Genomic DNA, 24,154 nt, shown 5'->3' with positions numbered 1-24,154 from the left:
CGTCACCATTGCCAGCATCACCATCACCACCACCACTACCACCATCAGCATTGCCAGCATCACCACCACTACCACCACTACCACCATCATCAGCACCATTACCTCCACCACCACCATCACTACCACCACTACCACCACTGTCACTATCATCACCACCACCATCACTATCACAACTACCATCACATTATCACTATCACCATCACCACCATCACCACAACCACTACCATCACCATCACTACCACCACCACCTCCACCACCACCTCTTCCACCACTACCACTTACTGCCACCACCACCATCACTATCATCACCACCATCACCACCTCCACCACCACCATCACTACCAGCACCAACCACCACCATCACCTCACCACCACCACCATCACAACAACAACAACAACTATCTGGGAATTTTTATTGTTCAGTGGCCCCAGGTTCAACTGACTGCAAAGCCAGAACATTTCTCACTAGACTGCAAGGGTTTCCAAAGACGCCAGTACCTGCAAGAAACATGTACAGTACATGATTTTTGAGTATCTGAAATATGGTAGTAAGACTGGGGAACTGAAATTTTCATTTTATTTTATTTAACTAATTTGAATGTAAATTCAAATAGCTACATGAGTCCAATGTCTACTGTGTTGGACAGGGCAGAGCTAGAGGGTGAGAGGAAGAGCCTCTACTCAGCACCTGCTTGCAGATCGACTCACTGCTTCAGTCAACCCCACGGGAAAATATCAAGTCTTAGTTGAGTCTGAGAGTTGAGAGAATCTGGACATATACTTAGAAAAGCATGGACAATAGGTGAGAACTGACTGCTTCTTCCACTCTTCCCCCTATCCACCAGAGTACTGACTCCCACAATCACCCACCTATTTTCATTTATGGAGGCTCTATCCTGGGAAAGGTCATGCTGCCTTTTTCTGTAATTGTGCCACTAAGAATAGGAAAAATTGGGGGTGATGATGAAGCCCACTCTAGGGGCTGCTACAGCTAAATTGTCCGACTAGGCTCCAGAAAGATGTTGCAGTATTTAAGAATCTGGGCCCAGTAGTCAGGGATCCTGAGTTAAAGCTTGTCTTTGCTACTTGTCATCTCCTGCATAACCCTGGAAAATTACTTCATAAAACATTAGTTACTTCATCGGTAGAATGGGAATAACAAAAATTCCAACTTCATCAGGTTGCAAAAAGTCAGCGGTTCTCAAACTCTTTGGTCTTCTGATCCCTTTATACTCTTAAAAATGAGGACTGCCCCCAAAACCTGTTTTGTGGGGTAAATCTATAAATATATACTGTTTTAGAAATAAAAACATTAACAATAATAAACCCATTCTACATTATCATAAAGAACACATTTTTGTGAAAAATTACCATATTTTCCAAAACAAAAAGTAATTAGTGATAAGTGTGACATCATGTTACATTTTTGTAGCTCTTGTCAATGTCTGGCATAATAGCAGACAGCTAGGTTTCCATCTCTGCTTCAGCATTCCATCTGTTGCAATATGTTGTTTTGGTTGAAGTATATGTTGAAAAATCTGGCTTCATGCAGGTATGTAATTGAAAAAAAAGAGTATTTTCATAGCCTTTTCAGATAATTTTGGGTAATCAGGGCACAGGAGACAGGGAACTTGGGTGAGATACTACATAAAACTTGAAAAGTGGGCATAATTAAAGGTTAGTTACAATGTAGACTCTGAAGCTGTATCAGTAAACTTTTCATACTTCATTACATTAAAATCTATTGGTCTATAATGCACTTTGTATCTTTTACCTAGGCATACTTTTGTAATATCATACATCAGCCATTTGGAAAATATTGGTTCATTGAGTTATGCTTGATCTTCCAAATGTTATCATATTTTTATTATGCAATATCAAAACATTACATTTGTTAATATCACCATCAGATGATGTTAATAACATCATCAGAGTAAGTTTTTTTAAATTGTATTTTATTCTTTAACTTTTATTTTAGGTTCAGGGGTACATGTGCAAGGTTTGTTATCCAGGTATCTTGGGTGTCAAAGGGGTTTGGTACGGATTATTTCATCACCCAGGTAATAAACATAGTGTCTGACAGGTATTTTTCAATCCTCACCCTCCTCCCACCCTCCACCCTAATGTAGGCCCAAGTATCTGTCATTTCCTTCTTTGTATTCATGTGCATTTGGTGTTTGGCTTCCCTTATAAGTGAGAACATGTGGTATTTAGTTTTCTATTCCTGCATTAGCTCACTTAGGATAATGACCTCCAGCTCCATCCATGTTGCTGCAAAAGACATGATCTTGTTCTCTTTTATGGCTGTGTGGTGTTCCATGGTTTATATATACCACATTTTCTTTATCCAGTCAACTGTTGATGGGCATTTTGGTTGATCCCATGTGCTAGCTATTGTGAATAGTGCTGCAATGAACATACACGTGCATATGTCTTTACAGTAGAACAATTTACATTCCTTTGGGATATAGCCAATAATGGGTTGCTGGGTTGAATGGTAGTTCTTAGTTCTTTGAGAAATCACCAGACTGCTTTTCACAGTGGTTGAACTAATTTACAGTCAGACGAGCAGAGTATAAGCACTCCCTTTTCTCCACAACCTTGCCATCATCTGTTATTGTTTGACTTTTTAGTAATAGACATTCTGGCTGGTGTGTGATGGTATCTCATTGTGGCTTTGATTTGCATTTCTCTAGTGATGAGTGATGTTGAGGTTTCTTTCATATACTTGTTGGACATGTGCATCTTCTTTTGAAAAGTGTCTCTTCATGTCCTTTGCCCAATTTTTAATAGGGTTGCTTGTTTTTCTCTTGTAAATTTGTTTGTTTCTTATAGACGTTGGGTACTAGACCTTTGTGAGATGCATAGTTTACAAAATTTTCCCCCATTCTGTAGGTTGTCTGTTACTCTGTTGATAGTTTCTTTTGTTATGCAGGAACTATTTAGTTTAATTAGATCCCATTAGTCAATTTTCACTTTTGTTGAAATTGCTTTTGGCATCTTTGTCATGAAATCTTTGCCCATTTTTAGGTCCAGAATGATATTGCCTAGGTTATTGCTCAGGGTTTTTAGAGTTTAGTTTTGGTTTTTACATTTAAGTCTCTAATCCATTTTGAGTTTATTTTTGTATTTGGTGTAAGGAAGGGGTTCAGTTTTGATCTTCCGTATATGGCTAGCCAGTTATCTTAGTGCCATTTATTATATAGGGAGTTCTTTCCTCATTGCTTGTTTTTGTCAGCTTTGTCAAAGATCAGATGGTTGTAGGTGTGTGGCCTTATTTCTGGGCTCTGTATTCTTTTCTACTGATCTATGCATGTGTTCTTGTACCAGTACCATGCTGTTTTGGTTTTTGTAGCCCTATAGTTTGAAGTCAGATAGTGTGATGCCTTCTGCTATAAGGGCTATTTTTTGGTTCCATATTAATTTTAAAATAGTTTTTTTTTTTCTAGTCCTGTGAGCAATGCCACTGGTAGTTTGACAGGAATAGCATTCAATCTGTAGATTGCTTTGGGTGGTATGGCCATTTTAGCAATATTGATTCTTCCAATCCATGAGCATGGAATGTTTTTTTCTATTTGTTTGTGTCATCTCAAATTTCTTTCAGCAGTGTTTCGTAATTCTAATGCTAGAGATCTTTCACCTGCCTGGTTAGCTGTATTCCTTGGTATTTTAATATTTTTGTGACTATTGTGATTGAGATCACATCCTTGATTTGGTTTCAGCTTGGATATTATTAGCATATAGAAATGCTGCTGATTTTTGTACACTGATTTCATATCCTGAATCTTTGCTGAAGTTGTTTATCAGATTTAGTTGGGCAGAGACTATGGGATTTTCTAGGTATAGAATCATGTCATCTGCAATGATATGGAAAACAGGAGATAGTCTGACCTCCTCTCTTCCTATTTGGGTGCTTCAGAAAATGTTTTTCAGTGTCAGATATCTTCTAGGACAATAGTGTTTACAATTCTCTTGTGACCCACAGAATTTCAAGTTTATCCAAAGCACAAAACAAAGTGGAAAATGACAATGAATGGCATTAGTTTTGTTTCTGTTTTCTTTCTAGTAGTTAGTTTTAGTATATGTTTATATTTTGAAAAACCAGATGAACAAACGTCTATTCTTTTTTTTTTTTTTTTGAGCCAGAGTCTCGCTCTGTTGCCTGGGCTGGACTGCAGTGGCCGGATCTCAGCTCACTGCAAGCTCCGCCTCCCGGGTTTACGACATTCTCCTGCCTCAGCCTCCCGAGTAACTGGGACTACAGGCACCTGCCACCTCGCCCAGCTAGTTTTTTGTATTTTTTAGTAGAGAAGGGGTTTCACCGGGTTAGCCAGGATGGTCTCGATCTCCTGACCTCGTGATCCGCCCGTCTCGGCCTCCCATAATCCAGGGCACTGAATTACCTTCTTCTGTAATTTTTATACAGTACAGACCTCAATAATTTATGAAGAGTAATCAGATTCATTATAGAGGACATCTTAGCCCGTAGTTAAAATGCTTTTGATTTTCATGTAGAAAAATAAGTAAGATGGTTTGTTTGGGAGCGAGGTGGGTACCAATGTCCCAAAACTTTAGACTTATTTCAGGATTATTTCACTTATGTAGTACTGCATAACAAACTACCTCAAAACTAGGTTGCTTAAAAGAAGCAATCATTTATCATCCCTCCTGATTTCTGTAGGTCAGGGATTTGAGAGTTGCTCAGCTGGGCAGTTCTGGCTAAGGGACTGCTTGAGACTGCAGTCAGATGCTGGCTGGTGGCAGGAGGCCTCAGTTCCTCACCATGTAAACTTCTCCATAAGACTCATTGAGGTTTTTTTTCTGTTTGTTTGTTTTTGTTTTTTTGTTTTTTTTTTTTTTCCAACAAAGTTTCGCTCTTGTTGCCCAGGTTGGAGCACAATGGTGCGATCTTTGCTCACTGCAACCTCTTGAACCCAGGTTCAAGTGATTCTCCTGCCTCAGCCTCCCAAGTAGCTGGGATTACAGGCACCCACCACCACACCTGGCTAATTTTTGCATATTTAGTGGAGACAGGGTTTCACCATGTTGACCAGGCTGGTCTTGAACTTCTGACCTCAGGTGATCTACCCACCTTGGCCTCCCAAAGTGCTGGGATTACAGGTGTAGGCCACTGCGCCCAGCCCCCGAGTGTCTTAATATATGGTGGCTCATTTCCTCCAGAGCAAGTGATCCAATATAGTGAAAGGTGGAAGTCACAATGTCCTCCATGGCATAGCCTCAGAAGTACACAGCATCATGTCTGCAATATCCTATTGGTTATAAAAGTCGGACCTTTCAATGCAGGGGAGAGTTCACAAAAATACTGAATATGAGTAGAAGAGAATCACTGGGAGCCATCCTGGAGGATGACTACCTTCGAGACTTGTTTTTGGTTTAGGTTTGCTTTTCTCCCTGCAGAGTTTTTATCTAGTCTCCATTATTTGGAAGCTAACAGAATACCTGATCCACAAGCATGGACAATTTAGTATCTGACCATAGTGAAGGCAGTGTTGGAGTGGGATCATGACAATGGGATCCACTTTTGTATTACATGCTACACCATCCTGAAGCAGCTGGTATCTTGGACAGGTAGAAGCATCTTCTAACATTGCAGCTGATGCTCCTGCTCAGAGGAACTACTCTAATGGTGGGGCGCCATCCTTGAGTCTGCGGGGTATGTATTAGATAATAGACCTTTATATGATACTATGTCTTCAGTAGAAAAACAAACAGGTCTTGGAACCAAGGAGTGGAAGCAGGAGTAGCCCCTCTGGTGGATTTTGTGCTTTCTATCCCTGTAAGTCTGATCTCTGCAGGGTTGAATGCCCGGGTCCCCAAAGAGAGATAGTACTCTGGCCATGGGGACGCAGCAACGTTTCCACTGAACTACAAATTACAGTTATGGCCAGATTCCAGCAGGCAAGAAGAAAGCTGTCATACTGACAGGGGTAATTGACCATTAGGCTGGGTCCTCTTAGAAGCAGACCCCAACATGGGATTAAACATGTGTGAATTTTACTGGAGCAAAGACCTGTGAAAGAAAATGAGTGGTAGACTTGTTAGGCTGGGAGAATGGCCAGACTGTGTTGTAAGTCTGATGCTGAGAGAGGTGGAGAGGGAAGGGAGGTTGGGTGGGAGGGCCCTCGACTGCCATGCAATGCAAGGAAGTTTCAAGAAGGGCCCTGGGGAGTCCTAAACCCAAAGCAAACCATTAGGGGAGTCCCATGTCTCCCAGAAAGACCCACCATACTATCTCTGCTATGCCCAACCTAGAGCTGCCTGTGGGAAGTGCAGCCTCAGATTTCAGAGCCAGTAGTTAGGATCCTTGGTCAGTTACGCTCACTGTACTTGGAGTTCTGCTAGATGCTTCCTCACTGCTGCAACATTGATCCTGATCATCAGGAGGAGGCAGGACTGCTTTTATACAAGGAGGCAATGAGAATACATGTGTATCCTTCTGGTATTATACTTCCTCGCCCCATCAGAGAAACAGAACCAATAGGATATAATATGTAGATATATGACTGGGGGTTTAATTACAGGAATTGGCTCACACAATTATGGAGGCTGAGAAGTTCCATGATACTCTGTCTGCAAACTGGAGGCACAGGGAAGCCAGCGGTGTTGCCCAGTCACCTGAAGTCCTGAGAACCAGGGAGGCTGATGATATAGCTCTCAGTCAGAGGCTGAAGGCTGGTGTACCTGGAGTTCTGATGGCCAAGGGCAGAAGAAGATGGGAATCATAGTTCAGGGAGAGAGAGAGAGAGCGAGTGAGAAAATGTTCCTTTCCTCTGCCCTTTTTTATTCCTATCTCGGCTCTCAACTGCCCATACTGAGTGAGGGCAAATCTGCCTTACTTAGTCCACTGATTCCAACGCCAATCTCCTCTGGAAGCACCCTCACAGGTCTACCCAGAAATATGCTTTACTAGCTATCTGAGTTTCTTAATCCAGTCAAGTCGACACCTAAAATGAACCATCACAACGTGTTCAGTACTGTCCTGTGTATGTCTGCATAGGATCATAGGAATGTGAAGAAAAACACAGGCGGATACAAATTAACTTGGAAATGGTGTGGTAGATAATGTTGATTTGTTGACCCAACCCCATTCCCATTCCTCTTTCCCCTTGCCATTTTGCAGCCAGAGATGGCCATGTGGCACTGTCTTGGCTTATAAAACCTAAGTAGAATTTTGCTGGTTACCCTGTCTCCTTTCCTCCTGCTTCCTATTGGGATGTGGGCTTGATGCATGAAGTGGCAGCAGCCATCTTGGGACCACGAAGGAGAAGCCAAAAGAATTGCCAGCAGCAAAGTAACTCCACTGCTTATTATGAGAAGAAAACTAAATCCCTCTGGTTTCACTCACAGTCAAAGTGTGTCCTGTGATACACACAGGGTGTTGTGGGGTATGCATGTGCATGTAGGGGAAGGAGTCGAGACATAGAAAAGCAAATATAAGACCACTTAAAAGTCATGTAAATCACTACTGTAAGCATTTACATACATAGTTATGTAAATGTTTTGATATGTATATTAACAAATAATAATTAAATATTTAAGTTATAAAACTATCCATTTTATCTGTATTACACTTTACTGGCATAATATTGCGTATATATTTAAAAAATCATTTCTTTAATTATGCCCCTTTTTTATTATACTTTAAGTTTTAGGGTACATGTGCACAATGTGCAGATTTGATACACAGGTATACATGTGCCATGGTGGTTTGCTGCACCCATCAACTCATCATTTACATTAGGTATTTCTCCTAATGCTATCCCTCCCCCAGCCCCCCACCCCATGAGAGGCCCTGATGTGTAATGTTCCCCTCCCTGTGTCCAAGTGATCTCATTGTTCAATTCCCACCTATGAGTGAGAACATGAGGTGTCTGGTTTTCTGTCCTTGTAGTTTTCTCAGAATGATGGTTTCCAGCTTCTCCATGTCCCTGCAAAGGACATGAACTCATCCTTTTTTATGGCTGCTTAGTACTTCATGGTGTGTATGTGCCACAGTTTCTTAATCCAGTCTATTATTGATGGACATTTGGGTTGGTTCCAAGTCTTTGCTACTGTGAATAGTGCTGCAATAAACATACGTGTGCATGTGTCTTTATAGTAGCATGATTTATAATCCTTTGGGTATATACCCAGTAATGGGATTGCTGGGTCAAATGGTAATTCTAGTTCTAGATCCTTGAGGAATTGCCACACTGTCTTCCACAATGGTTGAACTAATTTACAGTCTCACCAACAGTGTAAAAGCGTTCCTATTTCTCTACATCTTCTCCAGCATCTGTTTCCTGACTTTTTAATGATTGCCATTCTAACTGGAGTGAGACGGTATCTCATTGTGGTTTTGATTTGCATTTCTCTGATGACCAGTGATGATGAGCATTTTTTCATGTGTCTGTTGGCTGCATAGATGATTCTTTTCAAAAGTGTCTGATCATACCATTTGCCAACTTTTTGATGGGGTTGTTTGTTTTTTTCTTGTATATTTGTTTGAGTTCTTTGTAGATTCTGGGTATTAGCCCTTTGTTAGAAGGGTAGATTGCAAAAATTTTCTCCCATTCTGTAGGTTGCCTGTTCACTCTGACGGCAGTTTCTTTTGCTGTGCAGAAGCTCTTTAGTTTAATTAGATCCCATTTGTCTATTTTGACTTTTGTTGCCATTGCTTTTGGTATTTTAGTCATGAAGTCCTTGCCCATGCCTATGTCCTGAATGGTATTGCCTGGGTTTTCTTCTAAGGTTATTATGGTTGTAGATCTTACATTTAAGTCTTTAATTCATCTTGAACTAATTTGTGTATAAGGTGTAAAGAAGGGATCCAGTTTCAGCTTTCTACATATGGCTAGCCAGTTTTCCCACCACCATTTATTAAATAAGGAATCCTTTCCCCATTTCTTGTTTTTGTCAGGTTTGTCAAAGATCAGATGGTTGTAGATGTGTGGTGTTATTTCTGAGGTCTCTGTTCTGTTCCATTGGTCTATATCTCTGTTTTGGTACCAGTACCATGCTGTTTTGGTTACTGTAACCTTGTAGTATAGTTTGAAGTCAGGTAGCGTGATGCCTCCAGCTTTGTTCTTTTTGCTTAGGATTGTCTTGGCAATGAGGGCTCTGTTTTGGTTCCGTATGAACTTTAAAGTAGTTTTATCCATTTCTGTGAAGAAAGTCATTGGTAGCTTGATGGGGATGGCATTGAATCTATGAATTACTTTGGGTAGTATGGCTATTTTCACAATATTGATTCTTCATATCCATGAGAATGGAATATTCTTCCATTTGTTTGTGTCCTGTTTTATTTCGTTGAGCAATGGTTTGTATTTCTCCTTGAAGAGGTCCTTCACATCTCTTGTAAGTTGGATTCCTAGGTATTTTATTCTCTTTGAAGCAATTGTGAATGGAAGTTCATTCATGATTTGGTGGTGGTGTATAAGAATGCTTGTGATTTTTGCACAATAATTTTTGTATCCTGAGACTTTGCTGAAGTTGCTTATCAGCTTGAGGAGATTTTGGGCTGAGACAGTGGGGTTTTCTAAATATACACTCATGTCATCTGCAAACAGGGACAATTTGACTTCTTCTTATCTTAATTGAATACCCTCTATTTCTTCTCTTGCCTGATTGCACTGGCCAGAACTTCCAACACTATGTTGAATAGTAGTGGTGAGAGAGGGCATCCTTGTCTTGTGCTGGTTTTCAAAGGGAATGCTTTCAGTTTTTGCCTATTCGGAATGACATTGGCTGTGGGTTTGTCATAAGTAGCTCTTATTATTTTGAGATGCCTTCCATCAATGCCTAGTTTATTGAGAGTTTTTAACATGAAGGGCTGTTGAATTTTGTCGAAGGCCTCTTCTGCATCTATTGAGATAATCGTGTGGTTTTTCTCATTAGTTCTGTTTATATGATGGATTATGTCTATTGATTTGCATATGTTGAACCAGCCTTGCATCCCAGGGATGAAGCCAACTTGATCATGGTGGATAAGCTTTGTGATGTGCTGCTGAACTCGGTTTGCCAGTATTTTATTGAGGATCTTTGCATCCATGTTCATCAGGGATATTGGTCTAAAATTCTTTTTTTTTAATTGTATCTCTGCCAGGCTTTGGTATCAGGATGATGTTGGCCTCATAAAATGAGTTAGGGAGGATTTCCTCCTTTTCTATTGATTGGAATAGCTTCAGAAGGAATGGTGCCAGCTCCTCTTTGTACCTCTGGTAGAATTCGGCTGTGAATCCTTCTGGTCCTGGACTTTTTTTGGTTGATAGGCTATTAATTATTGCCTCAATTTCAGAGGCTGTTATTGGTCTATTCAGCAATTCAGCTTCTTCCTGGTTTGGTCTTGGGAGGGTGTATGTATCCAGGAATTTATTCATTTCTTCTAGATTTTCTGGTTTATTTGTGTAGAGGTGTTTATAGTATTCTCTGATGGTTGTTTGTGTTTCTGTGGGATTGGTGGTGATAATATCCCCTTTATCATTTTTTGTTGTGTCTATTTGCTTTTTCTCTCTTTTCTTCTTTATTAGTCTTCCTAGTTGTCTATCAGTTTTGTTGATCTTTTCAAAAAAAAACAGCTCCTGGATTCACTGATTTTTTGAAGGGTTTTTTTTGTGTCTCTATCTCTTTCAGTTCTGCTCTGGTCTTAGTTATTTCTTGTCTTCTGCTAGCTTTTGAATTTGTTTGCTCTTGCTTCTCTAGTTCTTTCAATTGTGATTTTAGAGTGTCAATTTTAGATCTTTCCTGCTTTCTCTTGTGGGCATTTAGTGCTATAAATTTCCCTCTATACACTGCTTTAAATGTGTCCCAGAGATTCTGGTACGTTGTGTTTCTAAGAACATTTTTATTTCTGCCTTCATTTCATTTTTTTACCCAGCAGTCACTCAGGAGCAATGTGTCCAGTTTCCATGTAGTTGTGAGGTTTTGAGTGAGTTTCTTAATCCTGAGTTCTAATTTGATTGCACTGTGGTCTGAGAGACAGTTTGTTGTGATTTCTGTTCTTTTACATTTGCTGAGGAGTGCTTTACTTCCAACTATGTGGTCAATTTTAGAATAAGTGTGATGTGGTGCTGAGAAGGATGTCTAATCTGTTGATTTTGGGTGAATAGTTCTGTAGATTTCTATTAGGTCTGCTAGTTGCAGAGTTGAGTTCAGGTCCTGGATATCCTTGTTAAACTTCTGCCTTGTTGATCTGTCTAATATTGAGAGTGGAGTGTTAAAGTCTCCCATTGTTATTGTGTGGGAGCCTAAGTCTCTTTGTAGGTCTCTAAGGACTTGCTTTATGAGTCTGGGTGCTCCTGTATTGGGTGCATATATATTTAGGATAGTTAGCTCTTCTTGTTGAATTGATCCCTTTACCAATAGGTAATGGTCTTCTTTGTCTCTTTTGATCTTTGTTGGTTTAAACTGTGTTTTATCAGAAACTAGGATTGCAACCCTTGCTTTTTTTTTGCTTTCCATTTGCTTGGTAGATCTTCCTCTAACCCTTTATTTTGAGCCTATGTGTGTCTTTGCATGTGAGATGTGTCTCCTGAATACAGCACACTGATAGGTCTTGACTCTTTATCCAATTTGCCAGTCTGTGTCTTTTAATTGGGGCGTTTAGCCCATTTACATTTAAGGTTAATATTGTTATGTGTGAATTTGATCCTGTTATTATGATGTTCCTTGGTTATTTTGCCCATTAATTGATGCAGTTTCTTCATAGCATCAATGGTCTTTACAATTTGGCATGTTTTTGCAGTGGTTGATACTAGTTGTTTCTTTCCATGTTTAGTGCTTCCTTTAGGAGCTCTTGTAAGGCAGACCTGGTGGTGACAAAATCTCTCAGCATTTGCTTGTCTGTAAAGGATTTTATTTCTCCTTCACTTACGACGTTTAGTTTGGCTGGATATGAAATTCTGAGTTGAAAATTCTTTTCTTTAAGAATGTTGAATATTGGCACTTACTCTCTTCTGGCTTGTAGGGTTTCTACCGAGAGATTCACTGTTAGTCTGAAGGGCTTCCCGTTATGGGTAACCCGACCTTTCTCTCTGGCTGCCCTTAACACTTTTTCCTTCATTTCAACCTTGGTGAATCTGACAGTTATGTGTCTTGGGGTTGCTCTTCTCGAGGAATATCTTTGTGGTGTTCTCTGTATTTCCTGAATTTGAATACTGGCCTGCCTTGCTAGGTTGGGGAAGTTCTCCTGGATAATATCCTGAAGAATGTTTTCCAACTTGGTTCCATTCTCCCCATCACTTTCAGTTACACCAATCAAATGTAGATTTGGTCTTTTCACATAGTCCCATATTTCTTGGAGGCTTTATTAGTTTCTTCTTGCTCTTTTTTCTCTAAACTTCTTTTCTCACTTCGTTTCATTAATTTGATCTTCAGTCACTGATACCCTTTCTTCCACTTGATTGAATCGGCTACTGAAGCTTGTGCATGAGTCACGAAGTTCTCATGCCATGGTTTTCAGCTCCATCAGGTCATTTAAGGTCTTCTTCACACTGTTTATTCTAGTTAGCCATTCTTCTAATCTTTTATTCAGGTTTTTGGTTTCCTTGCGATGGGTTCGAACATCCTCCTTTAGCTCAGAGAAGTTTGTTATTATCGACCTTCTGAAACCTACTTCTGTCAACTCATCAAAGTCATTCTCTGTCTAACTTTATTCTGTTGCTGGCGAGGAGCTGCAATGCTTTGGAGGAGAAGAGGTGCTGTGATTTTTAGAATTTTCAGCTTTTCTGCTCTGGTTTCTCCTCATCTTTGTGGTTTTATCTACCTTTGGTCTTTGATGTTGGTGATCTACAGATGGGGTTTTGGTGTAGATGGCTTTTTTTTTATGTTGATGCTATTCCTTTCTGTTTTGTTAGTTTTCCTTATAACGGTCAGGTCCCTCAGCTGCAGGTCTGTTGGAGTTTGCTGGAGGTTCACTCCAGACTCTTTTGCCTGGGTATCACCAGTGGAAGCCACAGAACAGCAAATATTGCAGAACAGCGATTATTGCTGCCTGATCCTTCCTCTGGTAGCTTCGTCCCATATAGGAGGGGCCGCCACCTATATGAAGTGTCTGTTGGTCTCTACTGGGAGGTGTCTCCCAGTTAGGCTACATGGGGGGTCAGAGACCCACTTGAGGAGGCAGTCTGTCTGTTCTCAGAGCTTAAACACTGTGCTCAGAGAGCCACTGCTCTCTTCAGAGTTGTCAGACAGGGATGTTTGAGTCTGCAGAAGTTGTCTGCTGCCTTTTGTTCAGCTATGCCCTGCCCACAGAGGTGGAGTCTAGAGGCAGTGGGCCTGGTTGAGCAGTGGTGGACTCCTGGCTGCTTTGTTTACCTACTCAAGCCTCTGCAATGGTGGATGCCCTTTCTCCAGTCAGACTGCTGCCTTGCAGTTCAAACTCAGACTGCTGCGCTAGCAGTGAGCAAGGCTCCGTGGGCGTGGGACCCACGGAGCCAGGCACAGGAGAGAACCTCCTTGTCTGCCAGTTGCTAAGACCTTGGGAAAAGTGCAGTATTTTGTCGGGAGTGTCCTGTTTTTCCAGGTTCTGTTTTCTTGGCTTTTTCTAGCCAAGGGAAGTCTGTCACGGCTTTCCCTTGGCTAGGAAAGGGAAATCCCCTGACCCCTTGCACTTCCCGGGTGAGGCAACACCCTGCCCTGCTTCAGCTTGCCCTCCATGGGCTGCACCCACTGTCCAACCAGTTCAATGAGATGAACCAAGTATCTCAGTTGGAAATGCAGAAATCACCCATCTTCTGCATTGATCATGCTGGGAGCAGCAGACTGGAGCTGTTCCTATTTGGTCATCTTGGAACACCCACAATTATGCTCCATTTTAACATTTTTAATTGTGTATACTTTTTTTTCTGTGCCAGGTGTTAATTTAGTTACCTTTTAAGAAACACTTAGATTTTCTTGACCTCTACTGTTTATTTTCTAACTCATTGAATCCTTACTTACCTTTATTGTTCCTTTCATTCTGCTTTCCTTGGGTTACCCTGTTCATTCTTTTAACTCCTGGAGTTGAATATTCAATAATAAATTTTGAGCTTTTTTTATTTCTTTGAATGTCATAAGTCCTGGTCAAAACACAAATTTTGGTCTAACACAGTTGGTGATGAGCTCCCACGGTCTGCCCAGCCGTTGTTCTTAATCAGGAGGTGAATTAAAGTCCTCACCTTCTGTGTATGTGGAACAGGGCTAGGCAGAGGAGAAATGGCAGGCAATGGAGGCAGAGAGCCGGTCCCCAGCCAGTGCCTGGACTCAGAAACCTCCCATCAATATTCAAGCCAGAGTAGACGATCACCACTAGGTGGCGCCGAACCTCAACAGGGTCTGGGATGAGTTTTGAATTTGAACCTGACACTGACCTCCAAGAATTCTGTCCATGTGCTTTTATTTTTCCTCTTCATCTTCCTTTTTCCTTTTATTATTTTGTTTGTTTTCATTACACCACTCCTTCATTTCCTTCTATTGGCTTGAAAGTATTCTTTCTATTTCAAATATTTTACTAGTTACAGTAAAAATTCTATCATGCATACTTTACTGGTCAATATTTCTTTGTTTTCCCTCCCCAATATACAAAGATTTAAAATTGCCCCTTCCATCTTCCATGTTATGTTTCCTTAGTATTTTAGTTTTGCTTGCTTTTGGCTCTTCTAGATTAGATGATCTTGCTGTTTTAAATCAATGCTTATTGACCTCTCTGCTCATTATTTCTTCTTGCTTCACACCCTGTTTTGAGTTCAATTATATTTTTTCTGAGGTACATCAGATTAGTAGCTTTTTCAGCAATAGATGTCAATGGTAAATTTTTTTTAGCTTTAGTTTTTGAAAATATTTTTAGTTTAGTTGGGTATAAGAGAAACTCTTCTATTTTTGCTAATAATAATTCTGTGGTCAGCCTAGTTGTCATTTCTTTTTAGGTTTTATCTTCTTTCAGGTGATTTTTTATTTTTAACTTTTGTGGGTACATAGTAAGTACATATATTTATGGGGTACATAACATGTTTTGATACAGGCATGCAATGTGAAATAAGCACATGAGGAAGAATGGGGTATCCATCCCCTCAAGGTTTTATTCATTGAATTGCAAACAATCCAGTTACACTCTAAGTTATTTTAAAATGTTCAATTACATTATTACTGACTATAGTCACCCAGTTGTGCTATGAAATAGCAGGTCTTGTTTATTCTTTCTAATTTTTTTTGTACCCGTTAACCATCCCCACCTCCCCTACAGCCCCAAATACCCTTCTTGGCTTCTGGTAACCATCCTTCTGCTCTCTATGTCCATGAGTTCAGTTGCTTTGAATTTTAGATTACACAAATATGTGAGAACATGTGATGTTTATCTTTCTGTGCTCGGCTTATTTCAGGTGCTTTTAAAAGTTTATTTCTTGTTTAAAAAATTGGCTCCAATGTATGTAGTTTTGTGGGCTCTTTGTTGGTTTTGTTTTGTTTTATCCTACTTGGAATTCAGGGGCTTTCTTCAATTCTGAAAAATTCCCAGCCATTATTTCTTTGAGTTGTTTCTAACCCCCTTCCCTCCATTCTCTTCTAGAATTTATAGTTCGATCAGGTTGGAATTTGTCAGTCAACTCTCCATGGCTCTCAAACTCTCTTTAAGATTTTCTATGTTACTATCTTTCTGTGTTTCATACTGGATGCTTTTCTCAAATCAACCTACCAGTTCACTAGTTCTTTTTAAGTGTATTTAATCTGCTATTTAATTTGAGTTTAAAATTTGAATGATTACATTTTTCAGTTCTAAAAGTTCAATTTGATTATTCTTTAAATCCCTTGCTTACTTTTTAAGAATCCTATCATTTCGATGTGTTTATTATGTCTTCTTTTATTGCCTCTATTGAAACATACTTATTTTGCAGCATCTTTGAGATTATTTCATTATTTCTAGGTTTCAGCCTTATTATTTTTCCATGTGTTGTAGCAGCTGATGCTTCTCATCGATATTTTTTTATTGTATAGTTAGTAATTATTTACTATAAGCTTTTATTTCTCCTTCTAGTGAGAGTCCTGTGTACTCTGGGTTACAGATAACTCCTTATGGAGCAGTTTGGTATCACTTTTCTCTAGATTCCTGTGGCTCCACTGGTCTTGGGCCAGTAATGATGTTAATATCTTGCTTGAGATTCTTGTAACTTGTAGATAGCTTAAAATCATACTCCACCCCCAGGTTAGGTTTGGGGCTTTTCACAGGATGTATATATTTTTTCCCACCCACAGTCCAGAAAAGATAGCTTGCTTCCTGTCATCCCCAGGCAGTAGACAAAGTTCTAGTTACACTTTCAAGTCCTGGAAGTATTTTTGAGAGTCCCAGTTTTAAGCAGAGGTATAAGTTCCAGCCCGGGCAGCCTCCAGGCCAAATTTACTGTGGGGCCCATATCCAAGCCTGATTATTTCCTGGTCCCTCATGTGTCAGTTGGAGCTCATGTCTCTGAGTTTAAATTTCCTTTTTGTGTCTGGCACCTGGGAATTATCTTGGCTTTCTTTCAGGCTATTTATTTTAGCTTTTTAAAATATTTATCTAGTATTTACATGTATTTGAGTGGGAGGAAGCCTTTGTTGAGTCAGGCTGCCATACCTGCAGCTTTGGAGGCCTTTTGCACGCAGAAGTTAGTCATGCATTTCTCTCTTAAATGAGTCTGGCCATGTTCCCTTTACCCCCACTGACCTCATGCCTCAAGGAAATTTGACAAGCCAGAAGCATAAATCACATACTTGAGCTGAGCTTCCTCTTCTATTTTATTTACATCATTTCTCAAAAATAATCACAGAAGGATGGAGTTGGATCCTCTAGTCTGATACCCTCTTTAATCAGCCGAGGGACCAGGGACTAGCTGGGCCCCTGGATTTTGGATTCTCCATCTGAAACACTTTCTTTCTTTGTTTTTTTTTTTTTTTTGAAACGGAGTCTGGCTCTGTCGCCCAGGCTGGAGTGCAGTGGCTGGATCTCAGCTCACTGCAAGCTCCACCTCCCGGGTTTATGCCATTCTCCTGCCTCAGCCTCCTGAGTAGCTGGGACTACAGGCGCACGCCACCTCGCCCGGCTAGTTTTTTGTATTTTTTAGTAGAGACGGGGTTTCACCGTGTTAGCCATGAAGGTCTCGATCTCCTGACCTCGTGATCCGCCCATCTCGGCCTCCCAAAGTGCTGGGATTACAGGCTTGAGCCACCGCGCCCGGCCTGAAACACTTTCAAATTCATTATCTTGAGCAGAGTGTAGGAAAAGGAACCCTGAATTTTGAATCAGAAAACCAAGAGATGTATCCCAAGTTTGCCCCTTACCTGCTCTTTGATCTTGGGCAACCCTTTTGAGATGTAGTGAGTTATCTGTCAAACGGAGGCAGGCTGCGTGGAATTTTTGATTCAACAGATGTGACAGTTTCTGGTATGCAATAGGCATTAATGTTTTCTTCCTTATGATTAAGATCTCTCATGCCCACTCTTGGAAACATCTTTGAAGCTGTTCATTCTCACAGAATCTGTCGGGAAAAAACTCACAAAATACCTGGAAACTGATTAAATCAGAAGGTGTAAAGTTGGGAAACAGAAGATTATTTTCCATTTCCCTTCTTTCCAACCAAATACTGAAACTTTGTTCTCAAAGGGTAAAGTAGGTCTGCTTTAAAGAGTTACACAAAGGCTATAAAATTACAAGTGGAGCCATCACAATCTCACAGTGTTTTTCATTCTAGCTTCATGTTCATTGACCCGTGGCTTTCTTATGGGAGTCATGGGTGAATTCTAGACCAGACTGTTGGCAAACTTACTCTGTAAAGGGCCAGATAGCAAATATTTTAGGCTTTGAGGACCACAAATGGTCCCTATCATAGTCTTTGTTTTGTTTACAGCCTTGTAAAGATATAAGAGACATTCTCGTTCATGGACTATACAAAAGGAAAGCTGTGGGCTGGATTTGGCTCACAGGTCTGGCTGTAGCTGTAGTTTTCTGAACCCTTTGTAGAGGGACACAGCCTTCTGACCATGTCCATGAAGACTTTCCGTACTTCAGCAATATTATCCAGTGCTTAGGGGCACTTAGCCTAATTACCCTACCATGTTTGTGCATGAATGACAGCCTCCCTGATCCGCCGCCCCTGCCCCCAGGTCCTGACCTTTCAGCCTAGTCCTAAAAGAAAAAAGGTGGTCCCCAGCACATGGTTACTTACGGGGTTTCCACCCACCCTGTAATCAGCCTAGTCCTAAAAGAAAAAAGGTGGCCCCCAGCACATGGTTACTTACGGGGTTTCCACCCACTTTTTAAATCAGAAAGTGACTTCCTAGGGGGCTAAAGGAATGCTTTGCAACATTTATTATGTCAGGAATATTTGGAAAATGGTGGTAGTTTGTACAGCTCAGGGTTATGTGGGGAGGTGAGCAGAAAAGGGGTGAACAGACGCAAATGCTCATGACCAGAGGCTACTGGGTTTAGGGACTCCATCTTCTCCTGGAGGGTGGATGTGATCAATGTCTCAGCAAACCTCTTAGGAATAAAGCACAGTACCTGTATGTGTAATAACCATTGGAGTCAGTGCCAACTTTGTTTTTTACTAACAATATGACCTTTGTCAAGATTTTTAACCTCCTGTGTCTTAAGTTCCTCCTGTATAAAGTGAGAATACTAATAAAAGTAGGCATCTTACAATGTTTATTTCACATATTAAAATGTGCATGTAATATATGTACATATATGTAATATGCATGCGAGCATTCTAAGCAAGGTGCTTAGTTATGAATACTAAGACATAGAATGTATTCTCCTCCTCTTTTTAGTTCAACAGTTATTTTGCATTAAGTGAATCTTCTTTCTTGAAGAAAGTCCCAGGAATGAATAATTTCTAGCCCCAAATTGAGACCAATTTTTTTTTTTTGTCAGAAAGATTTGCTAAAAAATTTCTTTACAGGTTTAAACCTACATTTTGTGTGTCTATTTTTGTCGTTCAAACACACAATGCCAAGGAGCACCTGCCTTCTCTACCCAGAGGACACTGGGTTGAGTTAGAAATCTGCAGTTCTTTCAGGCCAGAGTCCCTGCTGTCTAGACAATATACTACAGGAATTTCTATGTCCCAGCAGCTCCTCAAGAGTTAATACAGGGTAAGAAGCAGAAAGCATGAGATAATCTTACAAAGTTTGGCAAGTGGTATGAGTTTGGTACAAATTTGATAAAAGTTTTGAATTAAATAAAACATTGGGTTGAGCAGAGTCTCCTTAGTGGCAGTGATCACGTCATTGATAACCACAGTTTGCTGATGGAGCTGTGGTTAAACCTCCTGTGGATAATCAATATTTGGCTATGCCTGGGAGTGCATCCTGTCGGTATCCCCATGGCAGCCGACCCTTCCAGGAGTCCCGTGATACAATGCAGGGAACGGCAGTAACAGAGCAATAATGTCAGGAAATGAGGGATCACTTTACTAGTGGAAACCACAGGAATCCTGGGCAGGCAGAAAGAAATCATGAAAATTGCTTTTTGGCAACGTGACATGGATCAACTCTCTTGGCCTCATGAAGAACGTCTGCGATTTATTGTGGCTTTAATCACATTAAATCTCTGTGGTTATGGGATAGCTGCATCACAAGGAGTTTGAAGTACAATTTTGCTTTACTGTAGTAATCAGTTTATGCCTAGTATTTTGTGAGGGTGAAGGAAAGTGGACAATAAGGTTTCTTCATGTAAGATCCTAAAATTGGTTAGTAGGTCAGAGTTTACACACATATAACACTTAAAGATTAAAGTGAAACATCTCAGAAGCCAGGAAGCCCAGGCTACAGGCCCTCCAAATCACTTTAATAAAACAACAACCAAAAGGATCTGTGATAGAGATGGTTTAGGAAACTCCAAACACGCTATTCTCATTTAGAAAGTCACAAAGACATGGCCATGAAAAAGAGTCTGAGAAAGCCTGCAGTAAAGAATATTGTATAGCTTTGTTTAGCCCTGAGTTCCACAAACATAATTGACATTGGCACCCTGACTCTACCCACTTCCCAGTGGTCTGGAGTTCCTTGAGTTTTCTGTTGAAAGCATCGGCAACCAGCTCTAGCTAAAAAGAGCAAAAGCAAATTTTCTGGAAGAATATTGGGAGCTTATAGAACTGTTAGGAAGACTGGAGAACCAAGCTGCCTCCCATGAGGTTGACCTCATAGCTGACTTAACTTGCCTCATTACTTACATCTAGATCATTGTGAGGGCCAGAGGGGTCCTCAGATATCAGCCAGGGGGACCTTGTGAGTTCACAGTGAGGAAGCTGAAATGGACAGAGAGGCAATGGCTTAACCCAATCAGCTGGTCGGTCATGGGAATGTGTGATTGCTATTGTTTCCTCCACACTCTACCTCTTTTCTTTTATTTTGATCTTTTCTTTGAGGGGGCAGGGGGTGATCCTTAAAAGCACAGCATTCCTACTATTTGTGAAGAGACGGAAACCACATCCTGAGTGCCTGCTTGGCAATCATGAACTTTTCTTCTTTTTTAAACTTTTATTTTAGCTTCAAAGGTACATGTGAAAGTTTGTTACGTAGGTGAACTCGTGTCATGAGGGTTTTTTGTACAGATTATTTCATCACTGGGGTATTAAGCTCAGTACTGAATCGCTATCTTTTCTGCTCCTCTCCCTCCTCCCATCCTCCACCCTCAAGTAGGCCCCAGTGCCTGTTGTTTCCTTCTTTGTGTTCATGAGTTCTTATCATTTAGTTCCCACTTATAAGTGAGAATGATCAGGAGCTTTTCACAGACATAGTTATTTCTACCTCAACTGAACTCGATAGGCAATCTTATATTTACAAAGTGACAAAATAAATGAGCTAATGTCTTTTTTACTTATATCTAAAAATGAAATGATTTCGAGGTGGCTTAACATATCCCTATTAAAGCAATTCTGTGGCTCTTTTTTAAAAGTTTATAGTTTCCATGGTCATTATTCCTAATTCAAAGACTCAGTAGTCCTTGCTTCCCTCCTTTTCTTCTCTCCTCTTCCCCAAATCTGGAGGGAAACTACTTACCTTCAAGAGTCAACTTTTCTATAAAACATACTCTACTACCTCTTTACTCTCATCACCTAGAACTGCCAGATAAAATATAGCACTCCTTGTTAAATGTGAATGTCAGATAAATTATGAATAATATTTTCGTATAAGTATTTCTTAAATACTGCACAAGACATGTTTATACTAAAAAAGTTGTTGTTTTATCTGACATTTAAATTTAACTGAGGATTCTACATTTTTATTTGCAAAATCTGGCAAACTAATCCCAGCGTCAGGAAAATGAATTGCTTCTTTTTTTGTCACCTTCTTCTAACACCATAGGCAAATCTCTCAACACTATGCCTAGCACATAGCAAGCACTCAATAACACTGATTACTTTTGTTATTACTGAATTCGGCAAATACTTTTATCATAGTACTTGTAGCACTTTACTACTTTATTCTTTTTTTTTTTTTTTTTTTTGACAGAGTCTCACTCTGTCACCCAGGCTGGAATGCAGTGGTGTGATCTTGGTTCACTGCAACCTCCACCTTCCAGGTTCAAGCAATTCTTGTGCCTCAGCCTCCTGAGTAGCTGGGATTATAGGTGTATGCAAATTAGCATGCCTGGCTAATTTTTTTTTTTTTTTTTTGTATTTTTAGGAGAGACAGGGGTTCGCCATGTTGGCCAGGCTGGTCTTGAACTACTGGCCTCAAGTGATCTGCCCACCTCAGACTCCCAAAGTGCTGAGATTATAGGCATGAGCCACCGCACCAGGCCCACTTTAGCACTTTAATGCCCTTATTTGGTTCATCTTCGCCTTCTCCATCAGTCTGTAAATCTAATGACAGGAGGAGTCTGGTCTTTATGTCTTAACCACTGGACATAGTTGGTACTTAATAAATGTTGAATAAAAAAAAGAAAGACACTTGAATAATTGCTAGTTAGTTAAAGAAGTAATCCAAAGAGAATATTGGTGCTATATATAAAAATGAACCCTATTTTTTAGTGGGTGTGGACAACTGACAGTCTTGAATTTAAAAATCCCAGATCTGGCCAGGTGTGGTCGCTCATGCCTGTAATCCCAGGACTTTGGGAGACTGAGGCAGGCAGATCACCTGAGGTCGGGAGTTCGAGACCAACCTGACCAACATGGAGAAACCCCGTCTCTACTAAAAATACCAAATTAGCTGGGTGTGGTATGCATGCCTGTAATCCCAGCTACTCAGGAGGCCGAGGCAGGAGAATTGCTTGAACCTGGGAGGCAGAGGTTGTGGTGAGCTGAGACTGCGCCATTGCACTCCAGCCTGGGCAGCAAGAGGGAAACTCTGTCTCAAAAAAAAAGAAAAAAAATAATAATCCCAGGTCTGCTGGGCATAGTGGCTCATGCCTGGAATCCCAGCACTTTGGAAGGCCAAGGTGGACAAATTGCTTGAGCTCAGGAGTTTGAGATCAGCGTGGGCAACATGGAGAAACCCTGCCTCTACAAAACACAAAAACATTAGCTGGGCATGGTGGTGTGCACCTGTAGCCCAGTTACTTGAGAGGCTGAGGTGAAAGGATCACTTGAGCCTGGGCAGTTGAAGTTGCAGTGAGCCGAGATCATGCCACTGCACTCCAGCCTGGGCCACTGAGTGAGACTCTGTCTCAAAAAAAGAAAAAAGTCAGCTCCATCATTTAATTTAATAACAGTATGATCATGAATAAGATGGTTGTCATCATCAAGATTCAATTTCCTTACCTGTGAAATGGGGTGATATGGTTTGGCTGTGTCCCCACTGAAATCTCATCTTGAATTGTAGCTCCCATAGTCCCCATGTGTTGTGGGAGGTAATTGAATCATGGGAGCAGGTTTTCCCATGCTGTTCTCCTGATAGTGAATAAGTCTCACAAGATCTGATGGTTTTATAAACGGGAGTTCCCCTGCATACACTCCTGCCTGCCACCGTGTCAGACGTGCCTTTGCTCCTCCTTTGCCTTCTGCCATGATTGTAAGGCCTCCCTAGCCATGTGGAACTGTGAGTCCATTAAACATCTTCTTTTTGTTGTTGTTGTTAATTACCCAGCTTCAGGGATATCTTTATTATCAGCATGAGGAAGGATTAATACATGGGGATAATGCATTTTTCTAGCACTATGAGATAGAAATGTTTCCTATCTAGGCCAGATAGAGAAGGATCACAGTCCTTGGGGCCTTGGCAATTTTCAGGGTGCTTCTACATGTGCAGTATCCCACCTACCTACTGCCCACTCAACGCACTGATGCCGGGGGTGGGTGGGAGCAGAATGATTCTTAGACAGAAAACAGAACTTACCTTTCAAAGCACCCTCAGTTTCCCCTTTATCCACTTTAGGAGAAATCTACAGGGATTGCATGTTTTTCTTCCTCCTTTCTTTTCCTCTTTCTCTTCCTTCTTCTCACACTTGCATTTCTTCTTTTTTCCCTTTTGTGAGCACTGATAAGCCTTAAGTTCCAGAGCCTCCTTTTTGGCACCAAGAAGTATTTATTTCTTCTTTCTCCCTCCTGTGTGAGAAAGGAAAGACCAGAGGGCTGGAGTTTGTCTGTCTCCCTCATGTGTAGGGGAGTCCTCTCTTAGTATGTGGGTTTACTATTGGGGTACATTTCCTGCCTTCTGAAACATTTTAGGCAGAATCTAAACTTTTTTTAGTGACTCAGAATTATCATTATAGGATGTGGCCTTGGAAAGACGAAGGGCTCTGAGATTTTGACTAAAAAAATCAACTTAAAACAGGAGGAGAAAGCAAACTTTCCTGGTTAAGTAAGCAATTAATCAAAGACTTTTAGGGCCCTTCACCTCCTGGGAAGAATGTTGCATTGGAGCTAAGGTGGTCAGCAGGTAATGCGGTCCCTACACTTGAAGAGACAGTCTGTCAGAATCTGGTTAGCATCATCCAGTAGTGTCCCCAGTTTGTGAAGAAATGACTGTGTTCTGGGTTTTGTACTTAACCTTGCTCTCACACCAATGCAGAAAGTTAAGTGCAAAGGGAAATAGTTAAAAACTGTGGATTCTCAAGTCCAGCTCGCTCACTCCAAAACCCAACTTTGCCTCTCACTAGCTGAAAAATCTCAGGAAAGATGCTTAACTCCATCTTTAACTCCATCTAAGGCTGGAGCAATAATACCTACTGCACAGGGTAATAATAATACCTACTGCACAGGGT

The sequence above is a fragment of the Piliocolobus tephrosceles genome, chromosome 4 (assembly GCF_002776525.5).
Source record: "Piliocolobus tephrosceles isolate RC106 chromosome 4, ASM277652v3, whole genome shotgun sequence".
In the NCBI taxonomy this organism is placed as follows: Eukaryota; Metazoa; Chordata; class Mammalia; order Primates; family Cercopithecidae; genus Piliocolobus; species Piliocolobus tephrosceles.
Note: the sequence above shows the minus strand (reverse complement) of the source record.